Below are 19,607 nucleotides of genomic sequence, written 5' to 3'. Positions count from 1 at the left end.
TCAGCTCTGCACTCCCATCCCTGAGCAAGCTTGAGAGAAAAGGATCTGGACAGAGGGTCCTCTGAAAAGGAGGGGCTGGTGAGTGAGGGGCAGCATTCCGCCGGGTGCTGTGTTTCCAGGGGGTGGAGGTGGAGACCCAGCCTTCTCAGGACCAACTGGGGCTAATCAGCGTATCCCTGTAGCAGAGGAAGTTCTTTTAAAAGACATGATAAAATTAGTCAACATATGATAGCTTCGCGCTCATGACGCCCCCAGGGGGCGGGTGCTGTTGTTACCCGCTCCTGGGGGGGACAGGCTCGGAGAGGTCAGGAAGGTAATGGAGCCAGGGTGTGACCCTAGACGGCCTGCCTCTCTTTTCTTCTCCAAAGAAGGGGAATCTGTTGAGTTGCTGAGGGTTTGCCGGAACAGAATGGAACCACCTCGTTCCAGACAAACAACCAGGACCTCACAGAGACCCTGGAGGCTCCCGCGGCCCCTGCTCCTCCCTCCACTCAGGCCACACGCCTTGTGGCCCTCCCCAGGCCCACTGCTGCCTCTGAGCCTCTGTGCTTGCCTCTCCCAACCCTGATCTCCTCCGGACCGCTATCCCCATGGGGAACTGGCTGCACCCCACCCTGCACACTCTCTAGGCCCAGCCCTCCTTCATTTCTCTCAACACAGGAAGTGCTACAAATTTCGCTTCCTCATGCACCTCCTATGGGACCGAGCCCCAAGGACTTGCCAGCCCACAGCATCAAAGGACAGAAGGTGCAGACGGCCCAGGCTCCCTACCTTCTGCCAGGCACTAAAGCACACCAGCCCTCAGTTCAGTTCAGTTGCTCAATTGTGTCCGACTCTTTGCGACCCCATGGACTGCAGCACACCAGGCCTCCCTGTCCATCACCAACTCCCCGAGCTTACTCAAACTCATGTCCATTGAGTCGGTGATGCCATGCAATTATCTCATCCTCTGTCGTCCCCTTCTCCTCCTGCCTTCAATCTTTTCCCAGCATCAGGGTCTTTTCAAATGAGTCAGTTCTTGACATCAGGTGGCCAAAGTATTGGAGTTTCAGCTTCAGCATCAGTCCTTCTGATGAATATTCAGGACTGATTTTCTTTAGGATGGACTAGTTGGATCTCCTTGCAGTCCAGCAGACTCTCAAGAGTCTTCTCCAACACCACAGTTCAAAAGCATCCATTCTTCGGCGCTCAGCTTTCTTTACAGTCCAACTCTCACATCCATACATGACCAGCCCTAGGATTTGCATAAGATGCTAATGGGGATGCTCTTCGTTCAAAATGGAACTTCTCTGCAGCCCTGGTGAGTAGGGGCTTGGAGCAGATTTCATGTGTTTTCTTTTTTTTTCTTTTTCCCCCACTGTGGCGTATGGGATCTTAATTCCCCGACCAGGGATCGAACTCACATCTCCTGCATTGGAAACATGGAATCTTAACCACTGGACCACCAGAGAAGTCCACTTCATGTGTTTTCTGAAGAAAGGGATGAGGTGTTTCTTCCTGCCAAGAGCGTGGGCCAGTCCCTGGCTGAGGCCCCAGTAACATCTCAGGCAATCCTCTCAACATCGCAGGGGCGAGGTGAGACTCCAGCCAAACCGGGGAGATGCTGCCCAGCACCAGGACTTGGGATCAGGCTGCCCTGCCAGGTGGGTGGGCAAGAATGGCCCAGAGCAGGGTCTCAGGAGCCGGGAATGCTGAGCAGGCTCTGAAAAGAAAGGGTAGGAGAGGTATCACTGGTGATTACAGCCCAATTTCTAAGCTGCTTCTGTTTAGTAAAGAAGACAGGGGAAAGTACAGTAATTTTCTTCAATGAAAACAGGCAACAGAATTCCCTTTGCCTCGTTCCCCTTGCAATTAAGCCCTTCTCTGCAAATGAAATGATTTGGTTTTCGTGGGGACTAATTTAAGCACACTGGAAGGGCCGCTGAACTTTTTGATTGCAAACACCAGCACGTGCAAAACAGAATCCCAAGCGGTGATGCCAGGCTGGCGAAGCTGCCCTGTGTGGGACTGGGCGTCCCCGGGTGATGTAGCGTGAGCCCTGGGTCAGCAGTCCAGCTCTGCTCCTCAACCCACGCCCCTCTGCGTGGCTGACCACCCCCCCACCCCCGCCGGCTCTCCAGCCTCCATCCCCACATCCCCAGTGAGGAGGCTGGACCAGACACCCTGGGGCAAATTCAGAAGCTTCTGATACATCAGTGATCAGATCAGATCAGTCGCTCAGTCGTGTCTGACTCTTTGCGACCCCATGAATCGCAGCACGCCAGGCCTCCCTGTCCATCACATCAGTGATGGCCGTGAGTTAAAGATGCCGCACGTTCTCTGCCACTTCCTCCGTCTCATGGAAGACCATTCCACGCTGGACCCAGAAAACACGCATCCAAGTGGTATTTCTTCTTCCTTGAATCTGGGTTGGCCCTGGGTCAGCTTTGACCAGTGGAATGTGGCCAGAGGGACACTGGCTAATTTTGGCCGGAGGCGTTGGGGGCCTTGTCACTCCTGCTTTCACCCTCTTGGGCCTGGAGCCACCACGTAACGAGGCGCAGCTGCCTTGCTGAAGGACCTTGTGGGGAGACAGATGCCTGCCAACCCCAGCTGGCGCAGCATCCCAGCTGGGGCCCCAGTCCCAGGTGAGCAGAGATCAGCCGTCCCTCTCCAGCAGCGCCCAAATCGCAGGATCAGGAGTAAATGCCTGGTGTTGTTTTAAGCTACTAAGTCTGTTGTTTTCGCTTTTTGAATTTTTTGGCTGCGCCATGTAGCATAACGGGGAGCTTAGTTCCCAACCAAAGATCAAATCTGCGCCCCCTACAGCAGAAGGGTGGAGTCTCAACCCCTGGACGAGCAGGGAAGTCCTTGTGTTATTATTATAACTTCTTCATTTGAAATCGTTTGGCTCATAAAGAGATACAAAACCAGTACTGCAATTTCTCCTGTACCCTTCAACCCAGCTCCTCCAGCGACCCCACAGAATTGTGTACCCTGTCCAAACTAGGAAACCGACCTTGAGAGAGTAACTATTCACCCAGGCACAGACCTTATTTAGGTCTAACCACTCTGACATGCTGTGTGTGTGTGTTTCTATGAAATGTTATCACAACTACATTTTGGGTGGTCTGTTGCTTGTGATAGAACAGACACAGGTTCGGACAAGTTCCCCATGAGTGTGTGTCATAGCTCGAAGTGACAAAAACAAGCTCAGACAAATCTGGGCACCAGGTGTGCGCATGTGCTCACAGAAGCCAATCCCTGGAGAGGCAAGCGTGAGGGGGCCTCCGAGCTCCATCCAGGCTCGGGGGGTGGGGGGGGCACCAGGGCCTGACTGCGGCCACACATTCTCAGAGGGCTCCCCCACCTGGCTGCTGCTGCTCTGGGACATCGGAGGGAGGGAGAGATGGGAAGGGCTCAGATGGACGGGAGTGGGGCCCACCTCCTGGCCAGCCACTGGGGATGGAGCCCCAGGCCTCCCACGAGCAGCACTGGAGATAGGAGGCGGGAGGTGTCTGACTCTTTGAGACCCTGTGAACTGTAGCCTGTAGCCAGTCTCCTCTGTCCTCGGGATTCTCCAAGCAGGAAGTGGGAGGAGGGCCTCTCAGAGGAAGGGATGGCACACCGAGACGGGAAGAGAAAAGACAAGACGTGCACCGTGGAGCAGAAATTCGAGAGACGAGGGCCGCGTCCTGGGCACACAGGCGGTAGGGAGGAAAGGGGAAGAGCAGCCCACGCTGGACTCAAGAGCCAGCATCCAAGTGGATGGTGGGAACTCGGGCCCCTCTGAGGGACAGGATCGGCTAGCGGGCAGAAGAATCACCAAGGCCATTTGCCAAAGTTCCCGCCACAAGAAAAGATCACACTTCCCTACTCTCTTTGAAAATTGGGCCTGACCGTGGGCTTCCCTTGTGGCTCAGCTGGTAAAGAATCTGCCTGCAGCACAGGAGACCTGGGTTCGATACCTGGGTTGGGAAGATCCCCTGGAGAAGGGAACGGCTACCCACTCCAGTATTCTGGCCTGGAGAGTTCCAGGGACTGTATAGTCCGTGGGGTCACAGAGAGTCGGACAGGACTGAGCGACTGTCACTTTCCATAACTTGCGTTAGCTGGTGACCTGAAGCAACAGTGGGGCTGGGAGGCAGAGGCTTCGAGAGCTGGCGCGGGTCTGCCCTACTTCCTCGGCTGTGGTTCAGTGGTGCTGCCGAACCCTGAGTCCTGGAGAAGCAACAGCCTAGGCTGGATCTCGGGCGGACCCACGGTGCGATAGTGTAAGAAATCACTGTATGTTGGCGTCAGCCACCAGGAATTGGGCGGTGTTTATTCCTAGCATCAGCTGAAGAATACATGTAACTAACTTTTGCCACCTTTCTGGAGGGAAGAACAAGAAGCTCGTGTCACAGGAAGGGAGGAGGAGGAAACTGTCTGATCCCTCTACCCCGCCAATCCAACATCCAGTGCTTGGAGGCTGGGAATGGACCAGAAGATTCTGGAAGATCAGTCTAGGCCTTGGGTTTTATTTTTCATTCTGCCAAAGCGGTGTCTGGCAGGCCTCTGCAGTGAGGACCTGGATCTTTCTGACTTGGCTACCCCTGGTATGCAATTACTGCAAAGATGAAGTCTGGGGTCCCCTGAAGAGAAGGATCAGAGGGCTGGTGCTCAGCAGGTGTGGGGGAGAAGGAGTCCTCACTCCAGGCAGTCAGGCTGGCTCCACGCCGGCAGCCGCCATCACAACCTGCGGGGGTGGGGGGCACTGCATGTTTAGCAGGGGAGGCAGGGAGGGCCGCACAGCCATCCAGGAGACCCAAGACCTCGGTGGAAGAGGCTGGCAGGGCGCAGGTAGGTCAGAGATTGACGGAACAATGGCCAGGGGAGGTGAGAAGGTGCCCAGGTCCCCAGAGTGTCCCAACCCCCCACATGCACAGCAACATCTGCTGAGTACCAAGTCCTCTGTGGGGGCACAGGTACCCGGGGCTCCCCCCGGCCCAGGATCTTGAAGGTGGTTGATGGGGCCCAGACAGAGGGAAGAGTATGTGTGTGGATGTATGTGTATGGACACGCGCTTATGCATGACTGTGCTCCAGCCATCCCGTTGGGGGAGGGGGTTTCATCTGAGACACACACGCTCCATGTACTTTATCAAATTTGCAGATGCCACACTGTTGGGGGGATGATGGCAAATATGCCAGATAACAGAGCTGGGCTCTAAAAGAAAGTTGACAGGCCGGAGCGATGGGGTGGATCTAACAAGATGAAACTTAACAGGGACAAACGTGTTTATTTTTGTTTTATTGATTTATTTGTGCCCTGCCTTCATGTGCGGAGGAATGGGCAAGGAATAGCAACTCACAGGAGAAAGGCAATGAGATGCCAGCATTTGGGGCCACAGGCCTCACTGCACAGAACTGGGGATGCAGAGGGCGCCGGACCCAAGTTCCAGCAGGGCTTTGGAACCACGGGCTGATGGTCAGGACTATGGGAAGCAATGGAGAAGTCGATCGTGGGTGCATCAGTAAAGGTATACCACCCAGGTTTGAAGTTAGCGGGACTGGGAGTCAGAGCACGTGAGTCTGAAGCCTGGTTTGGTCAGGCTGTCCTGTTGGGCAGGTACCTTATAGGCAGCTCAAGCCTGATCGCCCTCTTCTCTGTCCCCCTGGTATCAGGTCCCCATGCCCATCTCTCCTTTCCTGGGGCCAGGGCACCCCCAGGCAGCCTCTCCCTTTAAACACATCCCAGCAAGAGTCAGGCCTGGGACTTCCCAAAGTGGTGAGGGGGTGCAGACATGGGAGGATTACTCCAAGAACTCTCTCCGCCCTCCACCCCGAAGCTAACACAGTCCAGCTCACAGTTCTGGCAGCTCAGCTGAGGACTGGGAGTGGGATGTTGCACTCTTGTCTGGGGGGCACCTCTCATTTTCTCTGAGGGATCTCTTACTGGCCCCCTCTCTTGGGTTTTGCTGAGAGAAGGTTCAGCAGGAATATGGTCCCTTGCTCCAAACATCATAAGGGAAGGGTTAGGCTAGTTCTGATGACCCATGAAGGGCAGGGCTGGACCTATGAAACAGAAACCTCAAGGAGAGAAACCTTGGCTCTGTAGGAGAAGGTATTTTGAGCCTTGAACTGCCTTGGTAGATAATGAGCCCCCCATCACTGGAGGTACGTAAGCAGAGGCTACATGGGCACACAACAGATATGCTAGCATGGAATAGATGGATGGAACTAGATGAGTTTGAAGGTCTTGCCCTTTACTGAGATGGCATGACACTAGGCGAGCTCTTTTTTTTTAGTTTTTTTTTTTTCTTTCTTCATTTTGTTTTGTTTGTTTGTTTTAGGCAAGCTCTTGGTTAAAGTTTAACCAAGATTTTTGACCCATGAGAACCCTGAATAAGACACCTGTCTCCCACCCCTTAACCCCTCCCTTCCTCTATTAGAAGATACCTGGGGAAGAGGGTTCCTTCCATACCCCTTGGCTGTCTCAGGAGGACTTCCTGGAGGAGTTGATCCATCTGCAGGGTCTGGGGGAGAAGGTGTGAGCTTTGTGGGGTAGTGGCCCCTGGCAGAGAAGTAAGAACATGCTGGAGAGGGGAGCTAAGCAGATGGTGGAACCTGGATGGGCACACCCCTGGCTGGCAAGGGCCTGGGCTCTGGATCTGAGCCCACGTTCTGTGACTTCCTGGCCGTGAGACACACTTAGGTGACACACTTCCTCTGGACCTCAGGTTTCCCATCTACCAGTACATGATGGAGAAGACAGGCACCAGCTCCACAAGTGGTGAAGGATTCGCTGACACACTGCAATGTGCTGGTATGTAGACAGTATTAATAATGATGCGGATGACGAAAATGTGTAAACAGATGGAATTAACCGGTGTTCAGGTGTCAGTTCATCACAAAGGACTTGTCTCAGAAGTCGAAGCGTTTCTGCCTGGAGCCGGCTGCTGCCTGGGGCTGATGAGCTCCCTGTCCTGGGAAGTATTCAAGCCCTGTGACTTGATGCCTGGGCAGGGAGGGGAGGCACCTGCAACCTCCGCGCCGGCTGTGGGGACAGCAGGGACTGCTGAGTCAAGCGGCCTTGCCTGTGGCCCAGGCTGAGGCTTGTCCTGCAGGGCAGTTCTGGTACCAGCGGGCCGGGTGGTGGAGGAATGGGAAAAGGAGGGCTCGGAGGCTTCGGATGAGGAGTCCCATGGCTGAGCACACGGTGGGCTTTAGGGGGCTCTGGGCAGACTGGGGAGACCAGAGCAGTGACGCTGGCACCTGAGGACCCCAAGCTCCAGGTCCAGTCCCCCAGGAGGGTCACTCAGGTGGCCAGAGATGGGGTCAGCTGGCCCGACTAGCAGTTCTGATCTCCAAGGGGTTGCTGGCATCTCACCCACCCCTGGTGCTGGGCCCTTCTCCAGCTCCGCTGGGGGCCTCCCGGGGCCAGGAGCCTGAGGAGAAGGAGAGCAAGTCCAGGGAGGGGCAGGGACTCAGCGATATCCCCAGAGGTGGTCCTTCCCCCTTCCCGTCCTCCAGGACTGACAAGAGGGCAGGTGATTGTGCTGCGCTGAGAGTCAGTACCGGGTGGGGGCCCGATACAGCCGCTGCAGCCTGAGGGGGCACACAGAGCCCCTGGGTGGGCCCCTGGGGGCTGAGGGTGGGCGAGGGGTTCATCCCTCCCCTGGCCCCCTCTGAGGCCTCCCCCACAGAGAGGGTGCTTGCCGCCCCCGACGGAGCAAGGGGAGCCGGCCTGGGTGTCACCGTTGTCGGCCAGACCTGGGGTGGTCATGCTGCCCTCTGCCTGGCCCCCACTGCTTGGGAGGGGGGGCAGGTCACTCCTGGCCCCCTGGGATGCCCCCTGCCTCCCTCTGGGGACGGTGCGCCAGGGCTGGGCGGGCTGAAGGCAGAGCAGAGGGTCCGTGCGCCCACCCTAACCCTAACCCTCCCTGCCTGGGGCCCATTCTGGAGCCAGAGGAAGATGATGACCCCCCACACGCCCACCCCAGGAAGCGCTCTGGCACCAGTTGGGAGAGGGCCCTGGCTGACAGCATCCAGGAGGGAGCCTGGGGCTTCAGAGTGGCTCCAGGGACGTGGGGAAACTTCTCTGACAAAACCAAACTGAAGCCAAAACAAACAGAACTTCTCCTGAGAGAAAAAGGCCTGAAATCCCACCATTAAAAATTCATTCCTTTAGCTTAACACTTTGTCCTTTTTAAACATAAAAGCCCATCAGAGCCTCACCTCCGAGTAGGTGTGTCCAAGGAAGGAAGAGAGAGAATGCTTCAAGTCCTGGAGAAGAAACATGTGAGGAGACTGAGGAAGAGAGCCAAGTGGAAGCGGGTTTCCGGGATTTCCTTCCCCAGCTCCCAGACACCTGCAGGGGAGGGAGGCGAGTCTCCCAGGGCGGCCCCTGGGTTCGGGGCGTGAGACTGGACGGAACAGACCACAGCCCTCCAAGCAGACGCCATGCACACATGTGCGTGCACGCACACCCGCGGGCTCGTGTGCACTTCTGTGCACACACCTGTGCGTGCTTCGTGCACACATGTCCCTCCCCAACACACACACACCACCGCACTCACTCTCCGGCTCCTGCACGTGACATGGAATCCAGAAAAGGGAAGACTCTGGGCCTCCAGCGCCCCCCCATACCTCCCCAGGATCGTGTCCGGAGCTGCGCCCCCCAGGAGTTGCTTTTCTGATTTAGGGTCACTGCTTCCAGGCAGTGAATCTTTGGAGAATCTGCCGGAAGCTGCTGAAGGGCCCTTGTGACATCTGAGAGGTGGAGCAATTAACCCATTAGCGAGGATTAGCTTCTCACACTGACATCTGCCTGGGACCTCCCGTGAGCTGGCTCTGTGCTTCCACAGCCGCCCACCTGCCCGGGTCCACCCGCTGGCTTCAGCTGAGCCCGAGGTGGGGGGTGGGGGTGGGGGTGGGAGTGGGGGGCCGCCTTGGTGCATTAGATCTTTATGCTGGGGGCCTCTTCCTTCCCTTTCCTCTTTTTAAATTGTGGCAAAACATCCTCCTCTCCTTTTTAAGTAAGTTTAACGTTTATAGTCACATGTGGTCATAATTTTAAGAATCAAACAGTATTTCACAGCTGATAAAGAAACCCGCCCCTGCCCGCCTCCAGGCCAACTTTCACCTCCGTTGGTCGTTTTCTTCTGCTCCTGGGTGTCTCTCTTCTACCTGATGTGCAGATACTACAAATTCGTGATTTTTCTATTTTGGATTGTATCTATTGATTTCTTACTGTCGATTAGAATTTTATTTCCCATTAAGATTCAAGTACTCCATCGCCCATTTCCCCCTCCCCCTCCCAACCTCTAAATGTCTACTATCATTTCCATGAAATCAGCATCTCAGGCGTACATTCCTGCTACAGCATGTCGATATGATTGAATCTGAATCATGCAGTGTCTCAGGATTAGATTTTCTCTCCTAGAAAACTCTTTGTTTCCTAAAGTTAATCAAGTTGCCTTTTGAGGCTTTTTATTTGTTCCTTCAAATTTCTGTGTTCCCGTCATCAATCTATGCCAGAGCCTCTGACCAGACTTTAAACCTTCTCTCAGGGAAATTCCCTGAAGGTTCAGTGGTTAGGACTCAGCGCTTTCACTGCCGGGGCCTGGGTTCAATCCCTGGTCAGAGAACTAAGATCTTGCAAACTGAGCGGCACAGCAAAAACAGCAGCAACAACAAAAAACCCTCCTCTTGAGGTGGTCATATCCCTCTGGTAATCTGACCAGTCCTGCGGGACCCTCCCAACAGAACCTTGGGGTCCTAGGCCTCCCCTGCACCACCTTCCAACACTGGACCCCTGCTTGCCGGGTCCGGGGTTGCTTTCTTTCTTGATTTCTATCCTCACTTTGTCGGAAGTCATCCTTTAAGATCACCTCTTCCAGACTTGGCCTTGAGACTGGGCCTCCCGGCACTCCCTCTTGTTCTGACTGTGGGAGCCCCAACCTGCGGGCAGTGCCTGGGTCTAGAAGCAGGGTGTCGCCAGCCCCCAGAGCCTGGTGACTCGAGTTTTCAGCCCGGCCTCCTGCATCAGGAGGACAAGCTGCCTCATTTCAGAGGCCTCCCAACTTTTTCCTTGTTGAATCCCATCTTCCTTGTTCAATCCCTTCAACGGCAGGCCTTCCCCAAAGTGAGGATAGCTAGATGTTAGTTGCATCTCCCAAAGCTGAGTCTCCCGTGCAGTCCTCCCCTGGCTCATCCTCTGTCCTCGAAGCGCCTCTTTTTGCCCCCTTTGCCATCATTTAGGGGGGATTGAGGACCCAGTGTTCACTCCACTGTGTGGATCAACTGCAAGGGCATTATTGACTCATTTTTGTAAAGTCCCAAAACCCAGCACAACACTGGTACATGGCAGGTGCCGCCTGGATAAACGAATGAGTGAAAGGCAAAAGGACAGGGTCCTCTGCCCTCAAAAACCTCACAGCACAGCTGGGCGGAGGATGCAGGTTGGAGGGAGGAGGAAGTCGATAGATCCGTGCCTCAGCGCTCAGAGTGGGGCTGATTGTGCAAGCGGCCGTGCAGCCGACAGGCCATGGAAATTCGGGGCGGCCGCCGCGAGTACGTCACCCACCCCAGCGGAGAGGACAGAGACGCCGTGACAAGAGCCTGGAGGGAGTGGCCACCCAAGGCCATCCGGGCAGCCAAGCTCCAGGCACAGGCAGGGCAGCCAGGAGGTCCAACTCAAGGCTGACGATCCGGCCCTGCCCCACGCAGGGCCCCACCGCAGCCTGGGTGCACGGAGAAGATGGGGTGCCCCCCACATGAGAGGTGAGCCTGGTGCCAGAGTGGGAGTGTCAGATAAAACGCAGGAAGCCCAGGGCCCCCCGAGGTCTAGACCCAGCCCCCAGCCCTGCCCTGGCCCCCCAGGCAGCTGGACTGCCTTCCTGGCATGGATCACCCTGGGGCCATGTGGCTGCCCCTCTGCTGGGGAGGGTGAACTGGCTACTCACATCTCAGGCCTAATTTTATTTCTTCTTTAATATTTATTTTTATTTATTTATTTGGCTTTGCCGCATCTTGTAGCATGTGGGATCTAGTTCCCTGGCCAGGGATTGAACCCAGGGCTCCTGCATGGGGAGCGTGGAGTCTTGGCCACTGAACCACCAGGGAAGTCCCCAAGCCTAATTTTCTCTGCTCCCTTAGGAGGGCTGGAAAGGTCACCAGAGCAGCAAAGGCCAGAGGGCCAGAGCTCTGGAGGTGAGCTAGCCAGGCCTTCGAGGGCCTCCCCCTGCCTCGGAACTTGGGGTCCAGGCTTCTGCGCTGGTCTTGCTCAGAGGGGCAGGCAGCGGGTGGCCAGTCACGCTGAAACAGGGCAAGTGGTGAGGAAGAGAACGCCCGAGAGGCCCGTGGGACCATCATGATCAGGTCCTGACTGCATTTCCCTTTATCGCTGCCGCAGCAGCCCTCACTCATCAGGACCCCCCCGCTCCGGAATCTCAGAGCTTCTCAATCCAGGGCAAGGAGTCAGCAGCCAGAGCTTCCTTATCTGTGAAATCTGGGCATAAGAAGAGCACTTCCCTCACAGGGTGATCAGAGGATTAATCCAAGTTGATAACAACTAGTAGTTAGAACAGTGCCCGGCGCTTGACAAGGGCTTTATCTGTGTCTGTTGACATTCTGTGCCAAATGTCATGATTTGAACCCCCCACCCCGTTCTTGCCACCAGGCCGAGGCCTCGCGCCTGCCCTCCCGGGTCGTCCCAGGCCCCTCGCCAACTGTAGCAGCCTCCAGGGCCTTCCTAGGGCAGAGAAAGTGTTCTGGGGAGCAGCTGCCCGAAGAACAGACTCCCCGATCACCAGCCTGCCGGGGCCCTGCTGGCCTGGGGTGGGCCACCCAGGGCTGGGGCGGGGGTGGGCCAAGGATGGATGGCCGCCCAGCCCCATGTGCTCAGCTCAGCAGAAACCACGGCCGACGGTAATGGGCTGGCGGCCCCCAGCTGCAACCAACTTCATTTTCTGCCACAATTAAACGATCGCCCACGTTTGCTCACGCTCACTTATTCAATTACCTTCACGGCCCTGAAGGACTCGTGGAGAAGCAGCCATAAATAATGTGCATCAGCTGCCCCTGGCCGTCACCCCTGCCCATCACTCTTACAGGCCCAGGCGGCCCTTCCTGCCAGCACCAGTCATCACCCGGGAGCCCCGGTTCCCCAAGTCAGCCCTCCCCTGCTCCCACCACCCACAGCTGGCCTGAGAGTGGGCCATTACCTGCTTCTACCCGCGCAGCTGGGGTCCCCAGGAGGCCATCCCCTCTGCGGGTCTCCTGTTCCTCACCTGTGAAATGACAGAAAAATTATGTTAGCTCTGAAGGGTGGCCCTTGCCTGGAACTGTGGTCCTAGCTTCATAGTCAAAATGCAGCACCTCTCAAAGTGGGGGGAGAGATGAGGGGTCCTCTCTCCACTGTCCCCCCACCCCCGCCACTCCAGCCACTCTGAAGGTTTCTGGAAACTCCATGCTCTCCACACTCTCTGGACTTTCATGGGTGCTCTTCACCTTGCTGTTGCCTCCATTCTCTTCTCTGCCCAGGACTCCTATGTGCCCTTCAGGGTCCGGCTTGGATGCCTTGAAGCTCACCCCATGGCAAGCTGATTAACCTCGCCCTCCTTACGCTCCCCAGCACTTCACACATGCCCCAGTGGTACCCACATGTCCTGCATTGGGGGGGCAGGCTCAAATTCAAATATTCTGGGCTGCTGTCCCCATATAACCATTTCAGGGCATGAAGCTGAACTCAGAGTTGGAAAATGTAGTCACTGTGGTTCCCCTCCCCAACAGAGGCCCATTCATGTAAGGCCTTACTGGAATTTATAATAATAACAGCCAACATCTGGGGTACCTTGTGTCAAACACTGTGCTAAATGTTTTTTATTTGTACAACGTCATCAAAACATAGCCCTAAGAAAATTATGCCCACTTCACAGATGCAAAAACTGAGGCTTGGTGAGGTTGAGATGCTCGTCCCAGGTCACATCACCAGGAAATGGCAGAGCTGAGACTGGAACCCAGGTGTGTGCACCTCACTATCCACGCTCCTCACCAGCCCTCCATCCCCTGCAGCACAGGCCGCAGGTTCAAGTCTGGCTCTTCCACTGACCGTTATGTGACTCTGGGCAAGACCTTTCATCTCTTTGCAGCCTTGCTTTGTCTCTCCTCCGCTGTAAAATGAAAAGATGATAGCTGGTGGCCTCTGAGGGCCCCTCCAGCTCGGATGTTCTGAGATTTCACTTCTGTCCGGAAAGCGTTGCTCTGACCAGCAGAACCAACGAAGCTGTGAAAATTAAAGGCACAAACGGTGGGGTCACCCTCTGGGGGGCTGCTCTGGGGCAGCCCCTCCCCGCGCCACTCCTCTCATGCCCAGACAGCCGGCGGCAGCCTGTGCCCTCCAGGAGGGCCGCCCTCCACTCTAGGAACAGCGGCAGAATCTCTGGGGCTCAGGGCACGGCAGGCGCCTTCCTCTGGTGGCCTTTGATGTCGGCCTCCAGGGAGACCTCATGCAAGTTAAGGCCAGAGGAGTCAGACCCCAGAGTCCTGACATGTAACTGGAATCTCGATCCTCGTCACACACTGGCTCTTTCTTGGATTAACAGCCCATGAGCATCCACCCTCCTGAGTGCTGTCTGGGGAAGCAGTCCTCGCTGAGCCCTCGCCAAAAGCTAGCTGGGGACGTAACCAGCCCCGTGCCGCATGCCCTGCCTGTGTCCCCGCATGGGGACCCAGCCACACCTCCCTCCTGCCTCCTCCCCAGCCCAGACCCAGCCCCAGACTGGCCTGGGGGAGTGGGGGCTCACTCGGGCATCTGGCCTCTCCTTGATGGAGGGGTATCCTTGCCTTAGCGGGTGTGACCGTGGGGCTGATTGATGAATAAGCTAGTGGCTGAGAGCGGGCCCTGTGTGCAAACCCCAGCTGTACCACTCACGCGGCCTCTCTGGGCCACTGTTTCTCAGCTGTGACCGAGGGTATAATGGCCCCAGCCCCGCCCTGGATGTGAGGGTGAGATGAGAAAATGTGTGCATGTGAAGAGCAGGTGCCCCCGACAGCTTGCTGCTGGGGGTGGCCACACTGGGGGCTCCCTAGCACTCCCCCACCCCTGACCCCAGGCTCTCGCCTCCCCTGACGTTCCTCCTGGGACTGCCGGGTGGCATCCCTGGGTGACCTTGTCAGTGGAGCCCAGCCGACTGACAGAGGATTTGGTGCCTGCCCTGCTGGGTGCAGTTGCCTCAAAGTTTCAAGTTCCCTGGGGGGTGGAGGCTGAGGAAGGTCAGTCGTGGCCCCTGCAGCCCCGGAGGTCATAGTTCGTCAGCCGTTTGGGATCCCAGCGAAGCCCAGGCCTCCCGTGATGCCGAGTCTGGGATGGGATCCAGGATACAAGTTCCCTCCCAGGTGGGGTCAGGGTGGGAGGCAAAGCAGTCAGGCCAGTACAGGCCCAATTCGGGGGCAGTTGCCAGCCGCCCAGCTTCCCAAGACCGTGATAAGCTGCCAGCGACCAGCACCGTCTTTGGGGGCAGCAGCTGATGGACAAGGTGGCCAAATACCAGAGGGCTTGGGCGGCTTGGGGAGAGTCTGGGAGACTTGGGGGGGCAGGCAAGCTAGAGCCACACGCCAGCCTCGAAGGAAGCCCAGGGCCTCCGTGCCCAGGACCTTCCTCTCTGGTTCCCTTTGGGGCTCCCGGGGCCTCTGTGGGGTCCCTCAGGGCCCAAGTCTCTGGGCAAAATCCATTCCCCTGCCCTCTGCAGAGAACCTGATTAGGCCTGCTAATCAGGACGTTCCTGTTGAGCCCAGACTGTCCCCGACTCAACTTGCTTGCACACCCACATCTGGATCACACCTGCTCCCATCAACATGCACGTTCACACACTTGCAGTCACACATACACACAGATACGTGCACACACACACACATGTAAACTCACATATGGCCTGAACACAGCAGAATGAGAACAAGAAGTATCAGCAGAAACAGAAAAGGGAGCAGGAGAATGTGACGGAAAAGGGAAAACCTGAGACAGAAAGAGCTAAGACTAGGGATTCCCTCGTGGTCCAGTGGCTAGGACTCCACCCTCTCACTGCAGGGCCCAGGTTCAATCCCTGGTTGGGGAACTAAGACCCTGCAAGCCCACAGCACAGCAAAGAAAAGAAAAAAAAAAAAAATGAGTGAGTGAATAAAAAGCTAAGACAGCCCAGGCCCCAACTGACAGGAAGAGAAAGAGGGAGACAGAAAGAGACCGTGGAGAAGCTCACAGGACCACGTGTACTTCCTCCCTGAGCCTCGACGCTCCTGCCTGTAAAGTGGGGCTCCTCACGCAGCGGGGGCGTGGTGGAGGAAGCGGTCTGCACACTTGTCCTGGAGGACACTACACCACCAGGGAGGGGGCAGGGAAGGAAGGAGAGGGTGGGATGCCCAGCTGGGGCCCATGCAGTGGAGTGGAGGGGCTTTTTTTCTGGAAACTGGGCGAGTTGGCAGGACCCATGGCACTGTGATGTCTACCCCGTGGGAGGGGTGATGACACGTCCTGGAACGCCGAGGGTCGTTGTCTCCAGAGCAAGGAAACTGGGTCACAGGGGGAGCTGCTAAGGAAAACTATCACAGTGACTAGGCTGAGGACCCCACGCCCCGGGCCAGGGAAAGGAGAGGAGATCCCTGAAGGCTCTTGACTGTACACACCCCCAGCTGTGAGAGCCAGAGCTGGGAGAGGAAGAGGCTGGGAGGGGGAGCCAGAGACCCAGAACGAGCTCACCCCTTCACTCGTTCATCAAACATGTACACCAGGAGACTGGCGCTGAGCCACATGCTGGGCACATACTGTCAAACGAAATGAGCCAAGTCACCATTCTCGAGGAAGGAGAACATGCCGGAGCAAATAATCACGCAAGTACGAAAGGTACTGGTTGGTGGCCCACATCAGAGAGCTCAGGGACGGCTTCTTGGTGGAGGTGATGCTTCGCTGGCCTCTGAAGGGTGAAAACTAGGCAGAGGGATGAAAGAAGGGCATCCCAGGCAGAAGGAACAGCTGGTGCCAAGGCCCCATGCAAGGTGTCACTGGCCCACAGAGTTGAACTGGGGCTGGGGAGCTGGGCCCCGGGGAGGCATTTGGACTTTTTTTTCTTAGGACCGGGAGTCATGGAAGAGTATTAAGCAGGTAAATGACGTGACCCAAATCGTTCTAAATCGTCAGTCTGGGGAGGATGGCTGTTGGGAGGACAGCACGAGGAGCTATAGCACCATCATGCGGGAGACGGCAGGGAGGTGGCCGTGGAAATGGAGCAGAGGGGACCAGCCTGGGACGTGAAATCCACAAGACCTGGAGCTGGATGAACTGCTGGGAGGGCAGCAGGGAAGGGCCGGGAGAGGGGCGTCCTGAAAAGGTCAGGGGAAGCTGTGGGCAGATGGGCGAAGGGGGAGCAAGCCAGGGAGGGACCGGCCCACTCCTTTGACTTGAGGATGGGCCCCAGATGGTTGCAGTGCGCCCATGGTAGCAGTGTTAGTCGTTCAGTTGTGTCCGACTCTTCGCCATCCCAGGGACTGTAGCCCGCCAAGCTCCTCTGTCCATGGGATTCTCCAGGCGAGAATACTGGAGTATTTCCCTTCTCCAGAGGACCTTCACAACCCAGGGATTGAACCCAGGCTTCCTGCACTGCAGGGAGACTTTTTACCATCTGAGCCACCAGGAAGCCCAGAGCATGCTTATGAGCCCAGGCACGTTCTACCTCCAAATGGTGGGCGCTAAGAGCTAGTCTGGAATGTTCGGTGCACAGAAGAGCCAGGTGCTGGTCAGGGCTGATTTCCTGGAGGAGAGACAGGAACCAGGCCCAGCGTCACAGGGTCCCGGATGTGGCTGGGGAAAGAGGCAGGGACCAGGCATCTTGCAGGCGAGGCCAAGCTTCGGGAAAGTGACCACGGAGAGAACTCGGCAGCAGCCGGAAACAGAAATAGAGCGCCCTCTGATTGCGCAACAGAAAGGCCCACATCATGGGTGCTTTTGCTCACTGCTGTGTCTCAGATCACATCCTAGGTGCTCAGAAACGTTGTTCAATTAATGAGTGAATGAGGAGTCAGTGTGGCATCTTGCTCTTTGCAACAACAGAGCAAAAATAGAAACCACTGGAAGATGAACTAACCCTCCTGAGGCCCTGAGTTCCCCTAGACTCCGCCCCTCGGGGCCATGGTGAGCCCTCCCCTCTGCCCTTCTAGGGGCCCCCCTGCTCGGCCTGTGTTGCTGTGAGGTTCCCAAACAGGGATCTGAGCCCAGCCAGGAAGGAAAGGGGAATGAGGGAGGGTGGTGGGGAAGGAAGGTAATGGCCAGGCAATCAGACCCCAGCCTTTTAGCTGGACCTGCTTTCCCTGCTGAAATGGAATTCGCCAGTCTGGGCTGGGGAACAAAGGGCGAGGGTGTCTGGGATCCTCACTCTGCTTTAAACCAGGCCTCAGGGTGCCCCAGGAATCCCTGTCCAGGGAAGGGGAGGACCTGCGGGGGGAACCTGGAAAAGAGTTCATCGGCAGGAAGGGCAGCTGGGCTGGGTTGGTAGGTGGGGGCCCCAGCCCCCTCTTTCTGCCAATAACACATCTGTCCAGCAGCACGTGCTGTGCCAGGCCCCAGAGTGGGTGCGGCAGGCACTGCGTGGACAGGGACCGAGGAAGCCTCTGGGAGGAGGGTCAGGAGACCGGGGTTCTGGCCCTGGCTCCCCTGCTGTGAGTGAGCAGTGAGGGAGACTGGGAGAGGGGCTCCATGGACACAGGGAAACGCAGGAGGGGCGTGGGGAAAGCCAGGCACCTGGTGCTGCAGCAACAGCTCTGCGAGGGGCGGCGGGAGGGGGCTTGTCAGACCAGGAGGCGGGGGAGGGGGCCCTGGGGAACCAGGACATGGGGGACGTGGCCCAGAGTGAGACAGGGGCAGGACCCGCCAAGAGAGAAGCTGGCAGAGGGGACTGGGCAGAGCCTCAGGGGACCAAGCGCTCACACACAGAGAAGGCATGGGCGGGTCAGTGCGAGTGGGCCGCTCAGCACCCAGAGGCACCATGGCCAGGAGTGCAGGCTGGCCGCGGGGACCTGAAGGGCGGACTTCAGGCCTTCCTGATACCTGGTCCAGCGTCACTCGGACCTGAAGTCTGCCCCTTGCTGAGTCCCTGTCCTTTGCTCACCGCCCCCAGACCTTGTCCAGCCTGCCTCCTCAACATCTAAGGAAACTGCCTGTGGCTTCCACCCTGCGCCTGCTCTCCCTGCCAGGCCAGGGCGCACCTGGAGGACAGCAGCTGCGGCTCAGCACCTGCCCATCTGCCTGGTATCCTCAAACCCTCTCCCCAAAGCAGGCCAGAGTGAGCCCTCTGCACACAGTGGAGCCCCGCTCTCTCTGGTAGGAAGCCCTTGGGAACCTCCTGAGAAGCTGAGGACAGAGGGCTGTAAGGCATCCCTGCCCACCCCCACACCTGCCCCTCTGAGCTCTCCCCTCACCACGCTCCCCCACACCAAATCCGATGAGCCGCCCCCTCCTTCAGGTCTCCTTCTGTAGGTCACCTCCTCCAGGATACCTTCCCTGCTTCCCCCAGCCTGGTGACAGCACACACACCGTCCCCCGCCACCAACACACATGCACACACACACACCACGCCCCCCCACTAACACACATGCACCCCCCAACACACACACACCGCCCCCCCACCAACACACACACACTGCCCCCCACTGCCCCCCCAGGCCACCAACACACATGCACATCACACCCCCCCACCAACACACACACACACCCCCAACACACACACACTGCCCCCCCACTAACACACACGCACACCATGACCCCCCACCAACACACACGCACACCACGCCCGCACACCAACACACACGCACACCACGCCCCCCGAACACACATGCACATCACACTCTCCCACCAACACACACGCACACCACGCCCCCCCACCGCCCCCCCAGGCCACCAACACATACGTACGCCATGCCCCCCGAACACACATGCACACCACACCCCCCCACCAACACTCACGCACACCACGCCCCCTGAACACACATGCACACCATGCCCCCCCCACCAACACTCATGCACACCACGCCCCCTGAACACACACGCACACCACGCCCCATCCTCTCACCACTTACCCTGGAGCTGCCCTGTGACTTGCCGGAGGCCCTGACTGTAACCCCCTGACAACAGGCCCTGTTCCGGCAGGTTCCTGGCTCAGCCTAGCCGAGTATCTGTACCCACGAGGGCCTTGAAAACACCTGACGCACTGACTGTCCTCACGCTGACTGTTGATTGAATGTCTCGCCCAAGACTGTCCTCTGGCAGCCGCTGCTAGGGGCAAACTGGCAGTGACGTTGTCGGGACTGGGGTGGAGGCGGGAGACGAGGAGAAGGGAGAACACGACCCCCACGCCAGCCTTACCCCATAAACAGGGAATCAAAAGCTAACCAGGGGCCTGAGGCACTTGGCCCTTGGTGCCCAGGGCCTGACATCCCTCCAGACCCCTCCTCCCTTCCTCCCCTTCCTCCCTCTCCCTCCCAGGCCCTCTGGCCCTGCCCCAGGGCAGCCCGACACCAGCTGACAGCTGCCCACGCCAGCCAGCCCCTGCTGGCCCTCCCAGAGGGTCAGGTGACCCCCCCGCCCCGGGCCTCTGCAGTCCA

General features: G+C 57.5%; 2 long non-coding RNA genes across 3 annotated transcripts; one reads left to right on the top strand and one right to left on the bottom strand.

Moving 5' to 3' along the window:
* Nucleotides 1-5,252: 5,252 nt before the first annotated feature.
* On the bottom strand, nt 5,253-19,499 carry LOC133236120 (uncharacterized). Of its 2 annotated transcripts, XR_009732742.1 has the most exons (5): nt 19,083-19,499; nt 13,075-13,248; nt 12,188-12,253; nt 8,199-8,246; nt 5,253-7,408 (listed from the first exon to the last, which is right to left on the bottom strand). It is a non-coding gene; the product is annotated as an uncharacterized LOC133236120 (long non-coding RNA). The 2 variants fall into 2 exon arrangements; XR_009732743.1 differs by lacking the exons at nt 5,253-7,408; nt 8,199-8,246 and adding an exon at nt 10,798-11,472.
* Nucleotides 9,942-13,182, top strand: LOC133236121 (uncharacterized). Its single transcript, XR_009732744.1, has 2 exons — nt 9,942-10,745; nt 12,902-13,182. It is a non-coding gene; the product is annotated as an uncharacterized LOC133236121 (long non-coding RNA).
* Nucleotides 19,500-19,607: the final 108 nt, after the last annotated feature.

This window comes from Bos javanicus, chromosome 23 (genome assembly GCF_032452875.1).
Source record: "Bos javanicus breed banteng chromosome 23, ARS-OSU_banteng_1.0, whole genome shotgun sequence".
Lineage (NCBI taxonomy): Eukaryota > Metazoa > Chordata > Mammalia > Artiodactyla > Bovidae > Bos > Bos javanicus.
The sequence above is the reverse complement of the archived record's forward strand: the minus strand, read 5'-3'. Positions and strand labels throughout refer to the sequence as shown.